The following is an 18,273-nucleotide window of genomic DNA, read 5'->3' as shown; positions in this document are numbered from 1 at the left end:
GGTCAGTGCTGAGGGAGCGCGCACTGTCGGAGGGTCAGTGCAGAGTGAGTGGACACTGTCGGAGGGTAAGTGCTGAGGGAGTGGCACTGTCGGAGGGTCAGTGCTGAGGGAGTGGGCACTGTCAGAGTGTTAGGGCAGAGGGAGAGGTTTCTGTCGGAGGGTCAGTGCTGAGGGAGTGGGCACTGTCGGAGGGTCAGTGCTGAGGGAGTGGGCACTGACGGATGGTCAGTGCTGAGGGAGTGGGCACTTTCGGAGGTTCAGTGCTATGGGAGTGTGCACTGTCGGAGGGTCAGTGCTGAGGGAGTGGGCGCTGTCAGAGGGTCAGTGCTGAGGAGTGGGCACTGTCAGAGGGTCAGTGCTGAGGAGTGCCGCACTGTCGGAGGGTCAGTGCTGTGAGAGTGAGCACTGTCGGAGGGTCAGTGCTGAGGGACTGGGCACTGACAGAGGGTCGGTGCTGAGAGAGCGCCGCACTGTCGGAGGGTCAGTGCTGAGGGAGTGGGCACAGTCGGATGGTCAGTGCTGAGGGAGTGCCGCACTGTCGGAGGGTCAGTGCTGAGGGAGTGCCGCACTGTCGGAGGGTCAGTGCTGAGGGAGTGCCGCACTGTTGGAGGTTCAGTGCTGAGGGAGTGCGGCACTGTCGGAGGGTAAGTGCTGAGGAAGTGGGCACTGTCAGAGGTCAGTGCTGAGGGAGAGGGCACTGTCGGAGTGTCAGTGCTGAGTGGGTGAGGACTGTCATAGGGTCAGTGCTGAGGGAGTGTGCACTGTCGGAGGGTCAGTGCTGAGAGACTGGTCATTGTCGGAGGGTCAGTGCTGAGGGAGAGGGCACTGTCGGAGTGTCAGTGCTGAGGGAGTGTGCACTGTCGGAGGGTCAGTGCTGAGGGAATGGGCACTGTCGGAGGGTCAGGGCTGAGGGAGTGAGCACTGCCGGAGGGTCAGTGCTGAGGGAGCGCCGCACTGTCGGAGGGTAAGTGCTGAGGGAGTGGGCACTGTTGGAGGGTCAGGGCTGAGGGAGTGGGCACTATCGGAGTGTCAGGGCTGAGGGAGTGGGCACTGTCAGAGTGTCAGGGCAGAGGGAGTGTGCGCTGTCAGAGGGTCAGTGATGTGGGAGAGAGCACTGTCGGAGGGTCAGTGCTGAGGGAGTGGGCACTTTGGAGGGTCAGTGCTGAGGGAGTGGGCACTGTTGGAGGGTCAGTGCTGTGGGAATGGGCACTGTCGGAGGGTCAGTGCTGAGGGAGTGCCACACTTTCGGAGGGTCAGTGCTGAGGGGGTGAGCACTGTCGGAGGGTCAGTGCTGAGGGAGCGCGCACTGTTGGAGGGTCAGTGCTGAGGGAGTACCGCACTTTCGGAGGGTCAATGCTGAGGGAGTGCCGCACTGTCGGAGGGTCAGTGCTGAGGGAGCGCGCACTGTCGGAGGGTCAGTGCAGAGGGAGTGGACACTGTCGGAGGGTAAGTGCTGAGGGAGTGGGCACTGTCGGAGGGTCAGTGCTGAGGGTGTGAGGACTGTCGGAGGGTCAGTGCTGAGGGAGTGGCACTGTCGGAGGGTCAGTGCTGAGGGAGTGGGCACTGTCGGAGGTTCAGTGCTGTGGGAGTGTGCACTGTCGGAGGGTAAGTGCTGAGGGAGTGGGCACTGCCGGAGGGTCAGTGCTGAGGGAGTGGGCACTGTCAGAGGATCAGTGCTGAGGGAGTGGGCACTATCGGAGTGTCAGGGCTGAGGGAGTGGGCACTGACAGAGGGTCGGTGCTGAGAGAGCGCCGCACTTTCGGATGGTCAGTGCCGATGGGAGTGCCGCACTGTCGGAGGGTCAGTGCTGAGGGAGTGGGCACTGTCAGAGGGTCAATGCTGAGGGAGTGGGCACTTTCAGAGGGTCAGGGCAGAGGGAGTGCCGCACTGTCGGAGGGTTAGCGCTGAGGGAGTGGGCACTGTCGGAGGGTCAGTGCTGAGGGGGTGAGGACTGTCGGAGGGTCAGTGCCGAGGGTGTGGGCACTTTCGGAGGGTCAGTGCTGAGGGAGTGGGCACTGTCGGAGGGTCAGTGCTGAGGGAGTGCCGCACTGTCGGAGGGTCCGTGCTGAGGGAGTGGGCACTGTCAGAGGGTCCGTGCTGAGGGAGTGGGCACTGTCAGAGGGTCAATGCTGAGGGCGTGGGCACTGTCGGAGGGTCAGTGCTGAGGGAGTGGGCACTGTCGGAGGGTCAGTGCTGAGGGAGTGGGCACTGTCGGAGGTTCAGTGCTGTGGGAGTGGGCACTGTCGGAGGGTCAGTGCTGAGGGAGTGGGCACTGTCGGAGGGTCAGTGCTGAGGGAGTGGGCACTGTCGGAGGTTCAGTGCTGTGGGAGTGTGCACTGTCGGAGGGTAAGTGCTGAGGGAGTGGGCACTGTCGGAGGGTCAGTGCTGAGGGAGTGGGCACTGCCGGAGGGTCAGTGCTGAGGGAGTGGGCACTGTCAGAGGATCAGTGCTGAGGGAGTGGGCACTATCGGAGTGTCAGGGCTGAGGGAGTGGGCACTGACAGAGGGTCGGTGCTGAGAGAGCGCCGCACTGTCGGATGGTCAGTGCCGATGGGAGTGCCGCACTGTCGGAGGGTCAGTGCTGAGGGAGTGGGCACTGTCAGAGGGTCAATGCTGAGGGAGTGGGCACTTTCAGAGGGTCAGGGCAGAGGGAGTGCCGCACTGTCGGAGGGTTAGCGCTGAGGGAGTGGGCACTGTCGGAGGGGTCAGTGCTGAGGGGGTGAGGACTGTCGGAGGGTCAGTGCCGAGGGTGTGGGCACTGTCGGAGGGTCAGTGCTGAGGGAGTGGGCACTGTCGGAGGGTCAGTGCTGAGGGAGTGCCGCACTGTCGGAGGGTCCGTGCTGAGGGAGTGGGCACTGTCAGGGGGTCCGTGCTGAGGGAGTGGGCACTGTCAGAGGGTCAATGCTGAGGGCGTGGGCACTGTTGGAGGGTCAGTGCTGAGGGAGTGCCGCACTTTCGAGGGTCAGTGCTGTGGGAGTGTGCACTGTCGGAGGGTCAGTGCTGAGGGAGTGCCGCACTGTCGGAGGGTCAGTGCTGAGGGAGTGGGCACTGTCGGATGGTCAGTGCTAACGGAGTGCCGCACTGTCGGAGGGTCAGTGCTGAGGGAGTGCCGCACTGTCGGAGGGTCAGTGCTGAGGGTGCGAGGACTGTCAGAGGGTCAGTGCTGAGGGAGAGGGCACTGTCGGATGGTCAGTGCTGAGGGAGTGCCGCACTGTCGGTGCGTCAGAGCTGAGGGAGAGGTGTCTGTCAGAGGGTCAGTGCTGAGGGAGTGCCGCACTGTGGGAGTGTCAGTGCTGAGGGAGTGCCGCACAGTCAGCGGGTCAGTGCACAGGGGTGGGCACAGTCAGAGGGTCAATGCTGAGGGAGTGCCGCACTGACAGAGGGTAAGTGCTGAGGGAGTGGGCACTGTCGGAGGGTCAGTGCTGAGGGAGTGCCGCACTGTCGGAGGGTGAGTGCTGAGTGAGTGGGCACTGTCGGAGGGTCAGGGCTGAGGGAGTGAGCACTGCCGGAGGGTCAGTGCTGAGGAGTGGGCATTGTCGGAGGGTCAGTGCTGAGAGACTGGTCATTGTCGGAGGGTCACTGCAGATGGAGTGCCGCACTGTCAGAGTGTCAGGGCTGAGGGAGCGCGCACTGTCGGTGGGTCAGTGCTGATGAAGTGACGGATTGTCGGAGGGTAAGTGCTGAGGGAGTGCCGCACTTTCGGAGGGTAAGTGCTTTGGGAGTGTGCACTGTCGGAGGGTCAGTGCTGAGGGAGTGCCGCACTGTCGGGGGGTAAGTGCTGAGGGAGTGGGCACTGTTGGAGGGTCAGTGCTGAGGGGGTGCCGCACTGTCGGATGGTCAGTGTTGAGGGAGTGGACACTGTCGGAGGGTCAGTGCTGTGGGAATGGGCACTATCGGAGGGTCAGTGCTGAGGGAATGGGCAATGCCAGAGGGTCAGTGCTGTGGGAATGGGCACTGTCAGAGGGTCAGTGTTGAGGGAGTGGGCACTATTGGAGTGTCAGGGCTGAGGGGGTGGGCACTGTCAGAGTGTCAGGGCAGAGGGAGAGGGTTCTGTCGGATGGTCAGTGCTGAGGGAGTGCCGCACTGTCGGAGGGTCAGTGCTGTGGGAGTGGGCACTGTTGGAGGGTCAGTGCTGAGGGAGTGCCGCAATGTCGGAGGGTCAGTGCTGAGGGAGTGGGCACTGTCGGAGGGCCAGTGCTGAGGGAGTGCCGCACTGTCAGAGGGTCAGTGCTGAGGGAGTGCCGCACTGTCGGAAGGTAAGTGCTGAGGGAGTGGGCACTGTCGGAGGGTCAGTGCTGAGGGAGTGAGCACTGTCAGGGGGTCAGTGCTGTGGGAATGGGCACTTTCCGTGTCAGGGCAGAGGGAGAGGGTTCTGTCGGAGGGTCAGTGCTGAGGGAGTGCCGCACTGTCGGAGGGTCAGTGCTGAGGGAGTGGGCACTATCGGAGGGTCAGTGCTGAGGGAGTGGGCACTGACAGAGGGTCGGTGCTGAGAGAGCGCCGCACTGTCGGATGGTCAGTGCTGATGGAGTGGGCACTGTCGGAGGTCAGTGCTGAGGGAGTGGGCACTGTCGGAGGGTCAGTGCTGAGGGAGTGTGCACTGTCAGAGGGTCAATGCTGAGGGAGTGGGCACTGTCAGAGTATCAGGGCTGAGGGAGTGAGCACTGACGGAGGGTCAGTGCTGAGGGAGTGGGCATTGTCGGAGGGTCAGTGCTGAGAGAGTGGGCACTGTCGGAGGGTCAGGGCTGAGGGAGTGAGCACTGTCGGAGGGTCAGTGCTGAGAGACTGGTCATTGTCGGAGGGTCACTGCAGATGGAGTGCCTCATTGTCAGAGTGTCAGGGCAGAGGGAGAGTGTTCTGTCGGAGGGTCAGTGCTGAGGGAGTGCCGCACTGTCGGAGGGTCAGTACTGAGGGAGTGCCGCACCGTCGGAGGGTCAGTACTGAGGGAGCGCGCACTGTCGGACGGTAAGTGCTGAGGGAGTGCCGCACTTTCGGAAGGGAAGTGCTTTGGGAGTGTGCACTGTCGGAGGGTCAGTGCTGAGGGAGTGCCGCACTGTCGGGGGGTAAGTGCTGAGGGAGTGGGCACTGTTGGAGGGTCAGTGCTGGGGGGGGGGGCACTGTTGGATGGTCAGTGTTGAGGGAGTGGACACTGTCGGAGGGTCAGTGCTGTGGGAATGGGCACTGTCGGAGGGTCAGTGCTGAGGGAATGGGCAATGCCAGAGGGTCAGTGCTGAGGGAGTGGGCACTGTCATAGGGTCAGTGCTGAGGGAGTGGGCACTGTCGGAGGGTCAGGGCGGAGGGAGTGGGCACTGTCGGAGGGTCAGTGCTGAGGGAGTGGGCACTGTCGGAGGGTCAGTGCTGAGGGAGTGCCGCACTGTCGGAGGGTCAGTGCTGAGGCAGTGGGCAATGTCGGAGGGTCAGTGCTGAGGGTGGGGGCACTGTCAGAGGGTCAGTGCTGTGGGAGTGGGCACTGTCAGAGGGTCAGGGCTCAGGGAGAGGGTTCTGTCGGAGGGTCAGTGCTGAGGGAGTGCCGCTCTGTCGGAGGGTCAGTGCTGAGGGAGTCGGCACTGTCAGAGGGTCAGTGCTGAGGGAGTGGGCACTGTCGGAGGGTCTGTGCTGAGGGAGTGCCGCACTGTCGGAGGGTAACTGCTGAGGGAGTGGGCACTGTCGGAGGGTCAGTGCTGAGGGTGTGGGCACAGTCAGAGGGTCAGTGCTGCGGGAGTGGGCACTGTCAGGGGGTCAGTGCTGTGGGAATGCGCACTGACGGAGGGTCAGTGCTGAGTGGGTGAGGATTGTCATAGGTTCAGTGCTGAGGGAGTGGGCACTTTCAGTGTCAGGGCAGAGGGAGAGGGTTCTGTCGGAGGGTCAGTGCTGAGGGAGTGCCGCACTGTCGGAGGGTCAGTGCTGAGGGAGTGGGCACTGTTGGAGGGTCAGTGCTGAGGGAGTGGGCACTGACAGAGGGTCGGTGCTGAGAGAGGGCCGCACTGTCGGATGGTCAGTGCTGATGGAGTGGGCACTGTCGGAGGGTCAGTGCTGAGGGAGTGGGCACTGTCGGAGGGTCAGTGCTGAGGGAGTGTGCAATGTCAGAGGGTCAATGCTGAGGGAGTGGGCACTGTCAGAGTGTCAGGGCAGAGGGAGTGCCGCACTGTCGGAGGGTGAGTGCTGAGGGAGTGGGCACTGTCGGAGGGTCAGTGCTGAGGAAGTGGGCACTGCAGAGGGTCAGTGCTGATGGAGTGGGCACTGTCAGGGGGTCAGTGCTGAGGGAGTGGGCACTGTCAGGGGGTCAGTGCTGAGGGAGTGGGCACTGTCAGGGGGTCAGTGCTGTGGGAATGGGCACTGTCGTAGGGTCAGTGCTGAGGGAGTGGGCACTTTCAGTGTCAGGGCAGAGGGAGAGGGTTCTGTCGGAGGGTCAGAGCTGAGGGAGTGCCGCACTGTCGGAGGGTCAGTGCGGAGGGAGTGGGCACTGTCGGAGGGTCAGTGCTGAGGGAGTGTGCAATGTCAGAGGGTCAATGCTGAGGGAGTGGGCACTGTCAGAGTGTCAGGGCAGAGGGAGTGCCGCACTGTCGGAGGGTGAGTGCTGAGGGAGTGGGCACTGTCGGAGGGTCAGGGCTGAGGGAGTGGGCACTGCCGGAGGGTCAGTGCTGAGGGAGTGTGCAATGTCAGAGGGTCAATGCTGAGGGAGTGGGCACTGTCAGAGTGTCAGGGCAGAGGGAGTGCCGCACTGTCGGAGGGTGAGTGCTGAGGGAGTGGGCACTGTCGGAGGGTCAGGGCTGAGGGAGTGGGCACTGTCGGAGGGTCAGTGCTGAGGGAGTGTGCAATGTCAGAGGGTCAATGCTGAGGGAGTGGGCACTGTCGGAGTGTCAGGGCAGAGGGAGTGCCGCACTGTCGGAGGGTGAGTGCTGAGGGAGTGGGCACTGTCGGAGGGTCAGGGCTGAGGGAGTGAGCACTGCCGGAGGGTCAGTGCTGAGGGAGTGGGCATTGTCGGAGGGTCAGTGCTGAGAGAGTGGGCACTGTCGGAGGGTCAGGGCTGAGGGAGTGAGCACTGTCAGAGGGTCAGTGCTGAGAGACTGGTCATTGTTGGAGGGTCACTGCAGATGGAGTGCCGCACTGTCAGAGTGTCAGGGCTGAGGGAGTGAGCACTGCCGGAGGGTCAGTGCTGAGGGAGTGGGCATTGTCGGAGGGTCAGTGCTGAGAGAGTGGGCACTGTCGGAGGGTCAGTACTGAGGGAGCGCGCACTGTCGGAGGGTCAGTGCTGATGAAGTGACGCATTGTCGGAGGCTAAGTGCTGAGGGAGTGCCGCACTTTCGGAGGGTAAGTGCTTTGGGAGTGTGCACTGTCGGAGGGTCAGTGCTGAGGGAGTGTGCAATGTCAGAGGGTCAATGCTGAGGGAGTGGGCACTGTCAGAGTGTCAGGGCAGAGGGAGTGCCGCACTGTCGGAGGGTGAGTGCTGAGGGAGTGGGCACTGTCGGAGGGTCAGTGCTGAGGGAGTGGGCACTGTCGGAGGGTCAGTGCTGAGGGAGTGAGCACTGTCGATGGGTCAGTGCAGAGGGAATGGGCACTGTCGGAGGGTCAGTGCTGAGGGAGTGGGCACTGCAGAGGGTCAGTGCTGATGGAGTGGGCACTGTCAGAGGGTCAGTGCTGAGGGAGTGGGCACAGTCAGAGGGTCAGTGCTGAGGGAGTGGGCACTGTCAGGGGGTCAGTGCTGTGGGAATGGGCACTGTCGTAGGGTCAGTGCTGAGGGAGTGGGCACTTTCAGTGTCAGGGCAGAGGGAGAGGGTTCTGTCGGAGGGTCAGTGCTGAGGCAGTGCCGCACTGTCGGAGGGTCAGTGCTGAGGGAGCGCGCACTGTCGGAGGGTCAGTACTGAGGGAGCGCGCACTGTCGGAGGGTCAGTGCTGATGAAGTGACGCATTGTCGGAGGGTAAGTGCTGAGGGAGTGCCGCATTGTCGGAGGGTCAGTGCTGAGGGAGTGGGCACTGTCAGAGTGTCAGGGCAGAGGGAGTGCCGCACTGTCGGAGGGTGAGTGCTGAGGGAGTGGGCACTGCCGGAGGGTCAGTGCTGAGGGAGTGGGCATTGTCGGAGGGTCAGTGCTGAGAGAGTGGGCACTGTCGGAGGGTCAGTACTGAGGGAGCGCGCACTGTCGGAGGGTCAGTGCTGATGAAGTGACGCATTGTCGGAGGCTAAGTGCTGAGGGAGTGCCGCACTTTCGGAGGGTAAGTGCTTTGGGAGTGTGCACTGTCGGAGGGTCAGTGCTGAGGGAGTGTGCAATGTCAGAGGGTCAATGCTGAGGGAGTGGGCACTGTCAGAGTGTCAGGGCAGAGGGAGTGCCGCACTGTCGGAGGGTGAGTGCTGAGGGAGTGGGCACTGTCGGAGGGTCAGTGCTGAGGGAGTGGGCACTGTCGGAGGGTCAGTGCTGAGGGGGTGAGCACTGTCGATGGGTCAGTGCAGAGGGACTGGGCACTGTCGGAGGGTCAGTGCTGAGGGAGTGGGCACTGCAGAGGGTCAGTGCTGATGGAGTGGGCACTGTCAGAGGGTCAGTGCTGAGGGAGTGGGCACAGTCAGAGGGTCAGTGCTGAGGGAGTGGGCACTGTCAGGGGGTCAGTGCTGTGGGAATGGGCACTGTCGTAGGGTCAGTGCTGAGGGAGTGGGCACTTTCAGTGTCAGGGCAGAGGGAGAGGGTTCTGTCGGAGGGTCAGTGCTGAGGCAGTGCCGCACTGTCGGAGGGTCAGTGCTGAGGGAGCGCGCACTGTCGGAGGGTCAGTACTGAGGGAGCGCGCACTGTCGGAGGGTCAGTGCTGATGAAGTGACGCATTGTCGGAGGGTAAGTGCTGAGGGAGTGCCGCATTGTCGGAGGGTCAGTGCTGAGGGAGTGGGCACTGTCAGAGTGTCAGGGCAGAGGGAGTGCCGCACTGTCGGAGGGTGAGTGCTGAGGGAGTGGGCACTGTCGGAGGGTCAGGGCTGAGGGAGTGAGCACTGCCGGAGGGTCAGTGCTGAGGGAGTGGGCATTGTCGGAGGGTCAGTGCTGAGAGAGTGGGCACTGTCGGAGGGTCAGTACGGAGGGAGCGCGCACTGTCGGAGGGTCAGTGCTGATGAAGTGACGCATTGTCGGAGGGTCAGTGCTGAGGGAGTGCCGCACTGTCGGGGGGTAAGTGCTGAGGGAGTGGGCACTGTTGGAGGGTCAGTGCTGAGGGGATGCCGCACTGTCGGATGGTCAGTGTTGAGGGAGTGGACACTGTCGGAGGGTCAGTGCTGTGGGACTGGGCACTATCGGAGGGTCAGTGCTGAGGGAATGGGCAATGCCAGAGGGTCAGTGCTGTGGGAATGGGCACTGTCAGAGGGTCAGTGTTGAGGGAGTGGGCACTATCGGAGTGTCAGGGCTGAGGGGGTGGGCACTGTCAGAGGGTCAGTGCTGAGGGAGTGCCACACTGTCGGAAGGTAAGTGCTGAGGGAGTGGGCACTGTCGGTGGGTCAGTGCTGAGGGAGTGAGCACTGTCAGGGGGTCAGTGCTGAGGGAATGGGCACTGTCGGAGGGTCAGTGCTGAGGGAATGGGCAATGCCAGAGGGTCAGTGCTGAGGGAGTGGGCACTGTCATAGGGTCAGTGCTGAGGGAGTGGGCACTGTCGGAGGGTCAGGGCGGAGGGAGTGGGCACTGTCGGTGGGTCAGTGCTGAGGGAGTGGGCACTGTCGGAGGGTCAGTGCTGAGGGAGTGCCGCACTGTCGGAGGGTCAGTGCTGAGGGTGGGGGCACTGTCAGAGGGTCAGTGCTGTGGGAGTCGGCACTGTCAGAGGGTCAGTGCTGAGGGAGTGGGCACTGTCAGGGGGTCAGTGCTGTGGGAATGGGCACTGACGGAGGGTCAGTGCTGAGTGGGTGAGGACTGACGTAGGTTCAGTGCTGAGGGAGTGGGCACTTTCAGTGTCAGGGCAGAGGGAGAGGGTTCTGTCGGAGGGTCAGTGCTGAGGGAGTGCCACACTGTCGGAGGGTCAGTGCTGAGGGAGTGGGCACTGTCGGAGGGTCAGTGCTGAGGGAGTGGGCACTGACAGAGGGTCGGTGCTGAGAGAGCGCCGCACTGTCGGATGGTCAGTGCTGATGGAGTGGGCACTGTCGGAGGGTCAGTGCTGAGGGAGTGGGCACTGTCGGAGGGTCAGTGCTGAGGGAGTGTGCAATGTCAGAGGGTCAGTGCTGATGGAGTGGGCACTGTCGGAGGGTCAGTGCTGAGGGAGTGCCGCTCTGTCGGAGGGTCAGTGCTGAGGGAGTGGGCAATGTCAGAGGGTCAATGCTGAGGGAGTGGGCACTGTCGGAGGGTCAGTGCTGAGGAAGTGGGCACTGCAGAGGGTCAGTGCTGAGGGAGTGGGCACTGTCAGGGGTCAGTGCTGAGGGAGTGGGCACTGTCAGGGGGTCAGTGCTGTGGGAATGGGCACTGTCGTAGGGTCAGTGCTGAGGGAGTGGGCACTTTCAGTGTCAGGGCAGAGGGAGAGGGTTCTGTCGGAGGGTCAGTGCTGAGGGAGTGCCGCACTGTCGGAGGGTCAGTGCTGAGGGAGTGGGCACTGTCGGAGGTCAGTGCTGAGGGAGTGAGCACTGCCGGAGGGTCAGTGCTGAGGGAGTGGGCATTGTCGGAGGGTCAGTGCTGAGAGAGTGGGCACTGTCGGAGGATCAGGGCTGAGGGAGTGAGCACTGTCAGGGGGTAAGTGCTGAGGGAGTGGGCACTGTTGGAGGGTCAGTGCTGAGGGGGTGCCGCACTGTCGGATGGTCAGTGTTGAGGGAGTGGACACTGTCGGAGGGTCAGTGCTGTGGGAATGGGCACTATCGGAATGTCAGTGCTGAGGGAATGGGCAATGCCAGAGGGTCAGTGCTGAGGGAGTGGGCACTGTCATAGGGTCAGTGCTGAGGGAGTGGACACTGTCGGAGGGTCAGGGCGGAGGGAGTGGGCACTGTCGGAGGGTCAGTGCTGAGGGAGTGGGCACTGTCGGAGGGTCAGTGCTGAGGGAGTGCCGCACTGTCGGAGGGTCAGTGCTGAGGCAGTGGGCAATGTCGGAGGGTCAGTGCTGAGGGTGGGGGCACTGTCAGAGGGTCAGTGCTGTGGGAGTGGGCACTGTCAGAGGGTCAGGGCTCAGGGAGAGGGTTCTGTCGGAGGGTCAGTGCTGAGGGAGTGCCGCTCTGTCGGAGGGTCAGTGCTGAGGGAGTCGGCACTGTCAGAGGGTCAGTGCTGAGGGAGTGGGCACTGTCGGAGGGTCAGTGCTGAGGGAGTGGGCACTGTCGGAGGGTCAGTGCTGAGGGAGGGGGCACAGTCAGAGGGTCAGTGCTGAGGGAGTGGGCACTGTCAGGGGGTCAGTGCTGTGGGAATGGGCACTGCCGGAGGGTCGGTGCTGAGGAAGTGGGCACTGTTGGAGGGTCAGTGCTGAGGGGGTGCCGCACTGTCGGATGGTCAGTGTTGAGGGAGTGGACACTGTCGGAGGGTCAGTGCTGTGGGAATGGGCACTATCGGAGGGTCAGTGCTGAGGGAATGGGCAATGCCAGAGGGTCAGTGCTGTGGGAATGGGCACTGTCAGAGGGTCAGTGTTGAGGGAGTGGGCACTATCGGAGTGTCAGGGCTGAGGGGGTGGGCACTGTCAGAGTGTCAGGGCAGAGGGAGAGGGTTCTGTCGTATGGTCAGTGCTGAGGGAGTGCCGCACTGTCGGAGGGTCAGTGCTGAGGGAGTGGGCACTGTTGGAGGGTCAGTGCTGAGGGAGTGCCGCACTGTCGGAGGGTCAGTGCTGAGGGAGTGGGCACTGTCGGAGGGTCAGTGCTGAGGGAGTGGGCACTGACAGAGGGTCGGTGCTGAGAGAGCGCCGCACTGTCGGATGGTCAGTGCTGATGGAGTGGGCACTGTCGGAGGGTCAGTGCTGAGGGAGTGTGCAATGTCAGAGGGTCAATGCTGAGGGAGTGGGCACTGTCAGAGTGTCAGGGCAGAGGGAGTGCCGCACTGTCGGAGGGTGAGTGCTGAGGGAGTGGGCACTGTCGGAGGGTCAGTGCTGAGGGAGTGGGCACTGTCGGAGGGTCAGTGCTGAGGGAGTGAGCACTGTCGATGGGTCAGTGCAAAGGGAATGGGCACTGTCGGAGGGTCAGTGCTGAGGGAGTGGGCACTGCAGAGGGTCAGTGCTGATGGAGTGGGCACTGTCAGAGGGTCAGTGCTGAGGGAGTGGGCACTGTCAGGGGGTCAGTGCTGTGGGAATGGGCACTGTCGTAGGGTCAGTGCTGAGGGAGTGGGCACTGTCGGAGGGTCAGGGCGGAGGGAGCGCGCACTGTCGGAGGGTCAGTACTGAGGGAGCGCGCACTGTCGGAGGGTCAGTGCCGATGAAGTGACGCATTGTCGGAGGGTAAGTGCTGAGGGAGTGCCGCATTGTCGGAGGGTCAGTGCTGAGGGAGTGGGCACTGTCAGAGTGTCAGGGCTGAGGGAGTGCCGCACTGTCGGAGGGTGAGTGCTGAGGGAGTGGGCACTGTCGGAGGGTCAGGGCTGAGGGAGTGAGCACTGCCGGAGGGTCAGTGCTGAGGGAGTGGGCATTGTCGGAGGGTCAGTGCTGAGAGAGTGGGCACTGTCGGAGGGTCAGTACTGAGGGAGCGCGCACTGTCGGAGGGTCAGTGCTGATGAAGTGACGCATTGTCGGAGGGTCAGTGCTGAGGGAGTGCCGCACTGTCGGGGGTAAGTGCTGAGGGAGTGGGCACTGTTGGAGGGTCAGTGCTGAGGGGGTGCCGCACTGTCGGATGGTCAGTGTTGAGGGAGTGGACACTGTCGGAGGGCCAGTGCTGTGGGACTGGGCACTATCGGAGGGTCAGTGCTGAGGGAATGGGCAATGCCAGAGGGTCAGTGCTGTAGGAATGGGCACTGTCAGAGGGTCAGTGTTGAGGGAGTGGGCACTATCGGAGTGTCAGGGCTGAGGGGGTGGGCACTGTCAGAGGGTCAGTGCTGAGGGAGTGCCACACTGTCGGAAGGTAAGTGCTGAGGGAGTGGGCACTGTCGGAGGGTCAGTGCTGAGGGAGTGAGCACTGTCAGGGGGTCAGTGCTGTGGGAATGGGCACTGTCGGAGGGTCAGTGCTGAGGGAATGGGCAATGCCAGAGGGTCAGTGCTGAGGGAGTGGGCACTGTCATAGGGTCAGTGCTGAGGGAGTGGGCACTGTCGGAGTGTCAGGGCGGAGGGAGTGGGCACTGTCGGAGGGTCAGTGCTGAGGGAGTGGGCACTGTCGGAGGGTCAGTGCTGAGGGAGTGCCGCACTGTCGGAGGGTCAGTGCTGAGGCAGTGGGCAATGTCGGAGGGTCAGTGCTGAGGGTGGGGGCACTGTCAGAGGGTTAGTGCTGTGGGAGTGGGCACTGTCAGAGGGTCAGGGCTCAGGGAGAGGGTTCTGTCGGAGGGTCAGTGCTGAGGGAGTGCCGCTCTGTCGGAGGGTCAGTGCTGAGGGAGTCGGCACTGTCAGAGGGTCAGTGCTGAGGGAGTGGGCACTGTCGGAGGGTCAGTGCTGAGGGAGTGCCGCACTGTCGGAGGGTAACTGCTGAGGGAGTGGGCACTGTCGGAGGGTCAGTGCTGAGGGAGTGGGCACAGTCAGAGGGTCAGTGCTGAGGGAGTGGGCACTGTCAGGGGGTCAGTGCTGTGGGAATGGGCACTGACGGAGGGTCAGTGCTGAGTGGGTGAGGACTGTCGTAGGTTCAGTGCTGAGGGAGTGGGAACTTTCAGTGTCAGGGCAGAGGGAGAGGGTTCTGTCGGAGGGTCAGTGCTGAGGGAGTGCCGCACTGTCGGAGGGTCAGTGCTGAGGGAGTGGGCACTGTCGGAGGGTCAGTGCTGAGGGAGTGGGCACTGACAGAGGGTCAGTGCTGAGAGAGCGCCGCACTGTCGGATGGTCAGTGCTGATGGAGTGGGCACTGTCGGAGGGTCAGTGCTGAGGGAGTGGGCACTGTCGGAGGGTCAGTGCTGAGGGAGTGTGCAATGTCAGAGGGTCAATGCTGAGGGAGTGGGCTCTGTCAGAGTGTCAGGGCAGAGGGAGTGCCGCACTGTCGGAGGGTGAGTGCTGAGGGAGTGGGCACTGTCGGAGGGTCAGTGCTGAGGAAGTGGGCACTGCAGAGGGTCAGTGCTGATGGAGTGGGCACTGTCAGGGGGTCAGTGCTGAGGGAGTGGGCACTGTCAGGGGGTCAGTGCTGTTGGAATGGGCACTGTCGTAGGGTCAGTGCTGAGGGAGTGGGCACTTTCAGTGTCAGGGCAGAGGGAGAGGGTTCTGTCGGAGGGTCAGTGCTGAGGGAGTGCCGCACTGTCGGAGGGTCAGTGCTGAGGGAGTGGGCACTGTCGGAGGTCAGTGCTGAGGGAGTGAGCACTGTCGGAGGGTCAGTGCTGAGGGAGTGGGCATTGTCAGAGGGTCAGTGCTGAGAGAGTGGGCACTGTCGGAGGGTCAGTACTGAGGGAGAGCGCACTGTCGGAGGGTCAGTGCTGATGAAGTGACGCATTGTCGGAGGCTAAGTGCTGAGGGAGTGCCGCACTTTCGGAGGGTAAGTGCTTTGGGAGTGTGCACTGTCGGAGGGTCAGTGCTGAGGGAGTGCCGCACTGTCAGGGGGTAAGTGCTGAGGGAGTGGGCACTGTCGGAGGGTCAGTGCTGAGGGAGTGCCGCACTGTCGGAGGGTCAGTGCTGAGGCAGTGGGCAATGTCGGAGGGTCAGTGCTGAGGGTGGGGGCACTGTCAGAGGGTCAGTGCTGTGGGAGTGGGCACTGTCAGAGGGTCAGTGCTGTGGGAATGGGCACTATCGGAGGGTCAGTGCTGAGGGGGTGGGCACTGTCAGAGTGTCAGGGCAGAGGGAGAGGGTTCTGTCGTATGGTCAGTGCTGAGGGAGTGCCGCACTGTCGGAGGGTCAGTGCTGAGGGAGTGGGCACTGTTGGAGGGTCAGTGCTGAGAGAGCGCCGCACTGTCGGATGGTCAGTGCTGATGGAGTGGGCACTGTCGGAGGGTCAGTGCTGAGGGAGTGGGCACTGTCAGAGTGTCAGGGCAGAGGGAGTGCCGCACTGTCGGAGGGTGAGTGCTGAGGGAGTGGGCACTGTCGGAGGGTCAGTGCTGAGGGAGTGGGCACTGTCGGAGTGTCAGTGCTGAGGGAGTGAGCACTGTCGATGGGTCAGTGCAGAGGGAATGGGCACTGTCGGAGGGTCAGTGCTGAGGGAGTGGGCACTGCAGAGGGTCAGTGCTGATGGAGTGGGCACTGTCAGAGGGTCAGTGCTGAGGGAGTGGGCACAGTCAGAGGGTCAGTGCTGAGGGAGTGGGCACTGTCAGGGGGTCAGTGCTGTGGGAATGGGCACTGTCGTAGGGTCAGTGCTGAGGGAGTGGGCACTTTCAGTGTCAGGGCAGAGGGAGAGGGTTCTGTCGGAGGGTCAGTGCTGAGGGAGCGCGCACTGTCGGAGGGTCAGTACTGAGGGAGCGCGCACTGTCGGAGGGTCAGTGCTGATGAAGTGACGCATTGTCGGAGGGTAAGTGCTGAGGGAGTGCCGCATTGTCGGAGGGTAGGTGCTGAGGGAGTGGGCACTGTCAGAGTGTCAGGGCAGAGGGAGTGCCGCACTGTCGGAGGGTGAGTGCTGAGGGAGTGGGCACTGTCGGAGGGTCAGGGCTGAGGGAGTGAGCACTGCCGGAGGGTCAGTGCTGAGGGAGTGGGCATTGTCGGAGGGTCAGTGCTGAGAGAGTGGGCACTGTCGGAGGGTCAGGGCTGAGGGAGTGAGCACTGTCAGAGGGTCAGTGCTGAGAGACTGGTCATTGTCGGAGGGTCACTGCAGATGGAGTGCCGCACTGTCAGAGTGTCAGGGCTGAGGGAGTGAGCACTGCCGGAGGGTCAGTGCTGAGGGAGTGGGCATTGTCGGAGGGTCAGTGCTGAGAGAGTGGGCACTGTCGGAGGGTCAGTACTGAGGGAGCGCGCACTGTCGGAGGGTCAGTGCTGATGAAGTGACGCATTGTCGGAGGGTCAGTGCTGAGGGAGTGCCGCACTGTCGGGGGGTAAGTGCTGAGGGAGTGGGCACTGTTGGAGGGTCAGTGCTGAGGGGGTGCCGCACTGTCGGATGGTCAGTGTTGAGGGAGTGGACACTGTCGGAGGGTCAGTGCTGTGGGACTGGGCACTATCGGAGGGTCAGTGCTGAGGGAATGGGCAATGCCAGAGGGTCAGTGTTGAGGGAGTGGGCACTATCGGAGTGTCAGGGCTGAGGGGGTGGGCACTGTCAGAGGGTCAGTGCTGAGGGAGTGCCACACTGTCGGAAGGTAAGTGCTGAGGGAGTGGGCTCTGTCGGAGGGTCAGTGCTGAGGGAGTGAGCACTGTCAGGGGGTCAGTGCTGTGGGAATGGGCACTGACGGAGGGTCAGTGCTGAGGGAGTGAGCACTGTCAGGGGGTCAGTGCTGTGGGAATGGGCACTGACGGAGGGTCAGTGCTGAGGGAGTGCCGCACTGTCGGAGGGTCAGTGCTGAGGGAGTGGGCACTGTCAGAGGGTCAATGCTGAGGGAGTGGGCACTGTCAGAGTGTCAGGGCTGAGGGAGTGAGCACTGACGGAGGGTCAGTGCTGAGGGAGTGGGCATTGTCGGAGGGTCAGTGCTGAGAGAGTGGGCACTGTCGGAGGGTCAGGGCTGAGGGAGTGAGCACTGTCGGAGGGTCAGTGCTGAGAGACTGGTCATTGTCGGATGGTCACTGCAGATGGAGTGCCTCATTGTCAGAGTGTCAGGGCAGAGGGAGAGTGTTCTGTCGGAGGGCAGTGCTGAGGGAGTGCCGCACTGTCGGAGGGTCAGTACTGAGGGAACGCGCACTGTCGGAGGGTAAGTGCTGAGGGAGTGCCGCACTTTCGGAGGGTAAGTGCTTTGGGAGTGTGCACTGTCGGAGGGTCAGTGCTGAGGGAGTGCCGCACTGTCGGGGGGTAAGTGCTGAGGGAGTGGGCACTGTTGGAGGGTCAGTGCTGAGGGGGTGTCGCACTGTCGGATGGTCAGTGTTGAGGGAGTGGACACTGTCATAGGGTCAGTGCTGAGGGAGTGGGCACTGTCATAGGGTCAGTGCTGAGGGAGTGGGCACTGTCGGAGGGTCAGGGCGGAGGGAGTGGGCACTGTCGGAAGGTCACTGCTGAGGGAATGGGCAATGCCAGAGGGTCAGTGCTGAGGGAGTGGGCACTGTCATAGGGTCAGTGCTGAGGGAGTGGGCACTGTCGGAGGGTCAGTGCTGAGGGAGTGGGCACTGTCGGAGGGTCAGTGCTGAGGGAGTGCCGCACTGTCGGAGGGTCAGTGCTGAGGGAGTGGGCAATGTCGGAGGGTCAGTGCTGAGGGAGGGGGCACTGTCAGAGGGTCAGTGCTGTGGGAGTGGGCACTGTCAGAGGGTCAGGGCTCAGGGAGAGGGTTCTGTCGGAGGGTCAGTGCTGAGGGAGTCGGCACTGTCAGAGGGTCAGTGCTGAGGGAGTGGGCACTATCGGAATGTCAGTGCTGAGGGAGTGGGCACTGTCGGAGTGTCAGTGCTGAGGGAGTGGGCACTGTCATGGGATCAGTGCTGTGGGAATGGGCACTTTCAGTGTCAGGACAGAGGGAGAGGTTTCTGTCGGAGGGTCAGTGCTGAGGGAGTGGGCACAGTCAGAGGGTCAGTGCTGAGGGAGTGGGCATTGTCAGGGGGTCAGTGCTGTGGGAATGGGCACTGACGGAGGGTCAGTGCTGAGGGAGTGGGCACTTTCAGTGTCAGGGCAGAGGGAGAGGGTTCTGTCCGAGGGTCAATGCTGAGAGAGTGCCGCACTGTCGGATGGTCAGTGCTGAGGGAGTGTGCACTGTCGGAGGGTCAGTGCTGAGGGAGTGCCGCACTGTCGGGGGGTAAGTGCTGAGGGAGTGGGCACTGTTGGAGGGTCAGTGCTGAGGGGGTGCCGCACTGTCGGATGGTCAGTGTTGAGGGAGTGGACACTGTCATAGGGTCAGTGCTGAGGGAGTGGGCACTGTCATAGGGTCAGTGCTGAGGGAGTGGGCACTGTCGGAGGGTCAGGGCGGAGGGAGTGGGCACTGTCGGAGGGTCAGTGCTGAGGGAATGGGCAATGCCAGAGGGTCAGTGCTGAGGGAGTGGGCACTGTCATAGGGTCAGTGCTGAGGGAGTGGGCACTGTCGGAGGGTCAGGGCGGAGGGAGTGGGAACTGTCGGAGGGTCAGTGCTGAGGGAGTGGGCACTGTCGGAGGGTCAGTGCTGAGGGAGTGCCGCACTGTCGGAGGGTCAGTGCTGAGGGAGTGGGCAATGTCGGAGGGTCAGTGCTGAGGGAGGGGGCACTGTCAGAGGGTCAGTGCTGTGGG

At 62.9% G+C, this 18,273-nt stretch overlaps 1 protein-coding gene across 1 annotated transcript in view; it reads right to left on the bottom strand.

The window, feature by feature from the left end:
* LOC132833541 (integrin alpha-X-like) overlaps positions 1–18,273 on the bottom strand; it is a 159,445-nt gene that overhangs the window by 16,472 nt on the left and 124,700 nt on the right. The gene's annotated exons all lie outside the window — the stretch shown is intronic.

The sequence above is a fragment of the Hemiscyllium ocellatum genome, chromosome 37 (genome assembly GCF_020745735.1).
Source record: "Hemiscyllium ocellatum isolate sHemOce1 chromosome 37, sHemOce1.pat.X.cur, whole genome shotgun sequence".
In the NCBI taxonomy this organism is placed as follows: domain Eukaryota; kingdom Metazoa; phylum Chordata; class Chondrichthyes; order Orectolobiformes; family Hemiscylliidae; genus Hemiscyllium; species Hemiscyllium ocellatum.
The sequence above is the reverse complement of the archived record's forward strand: the minus strand, read 5'-3'. Positions and strand labels throughout refer to the sequence as shown.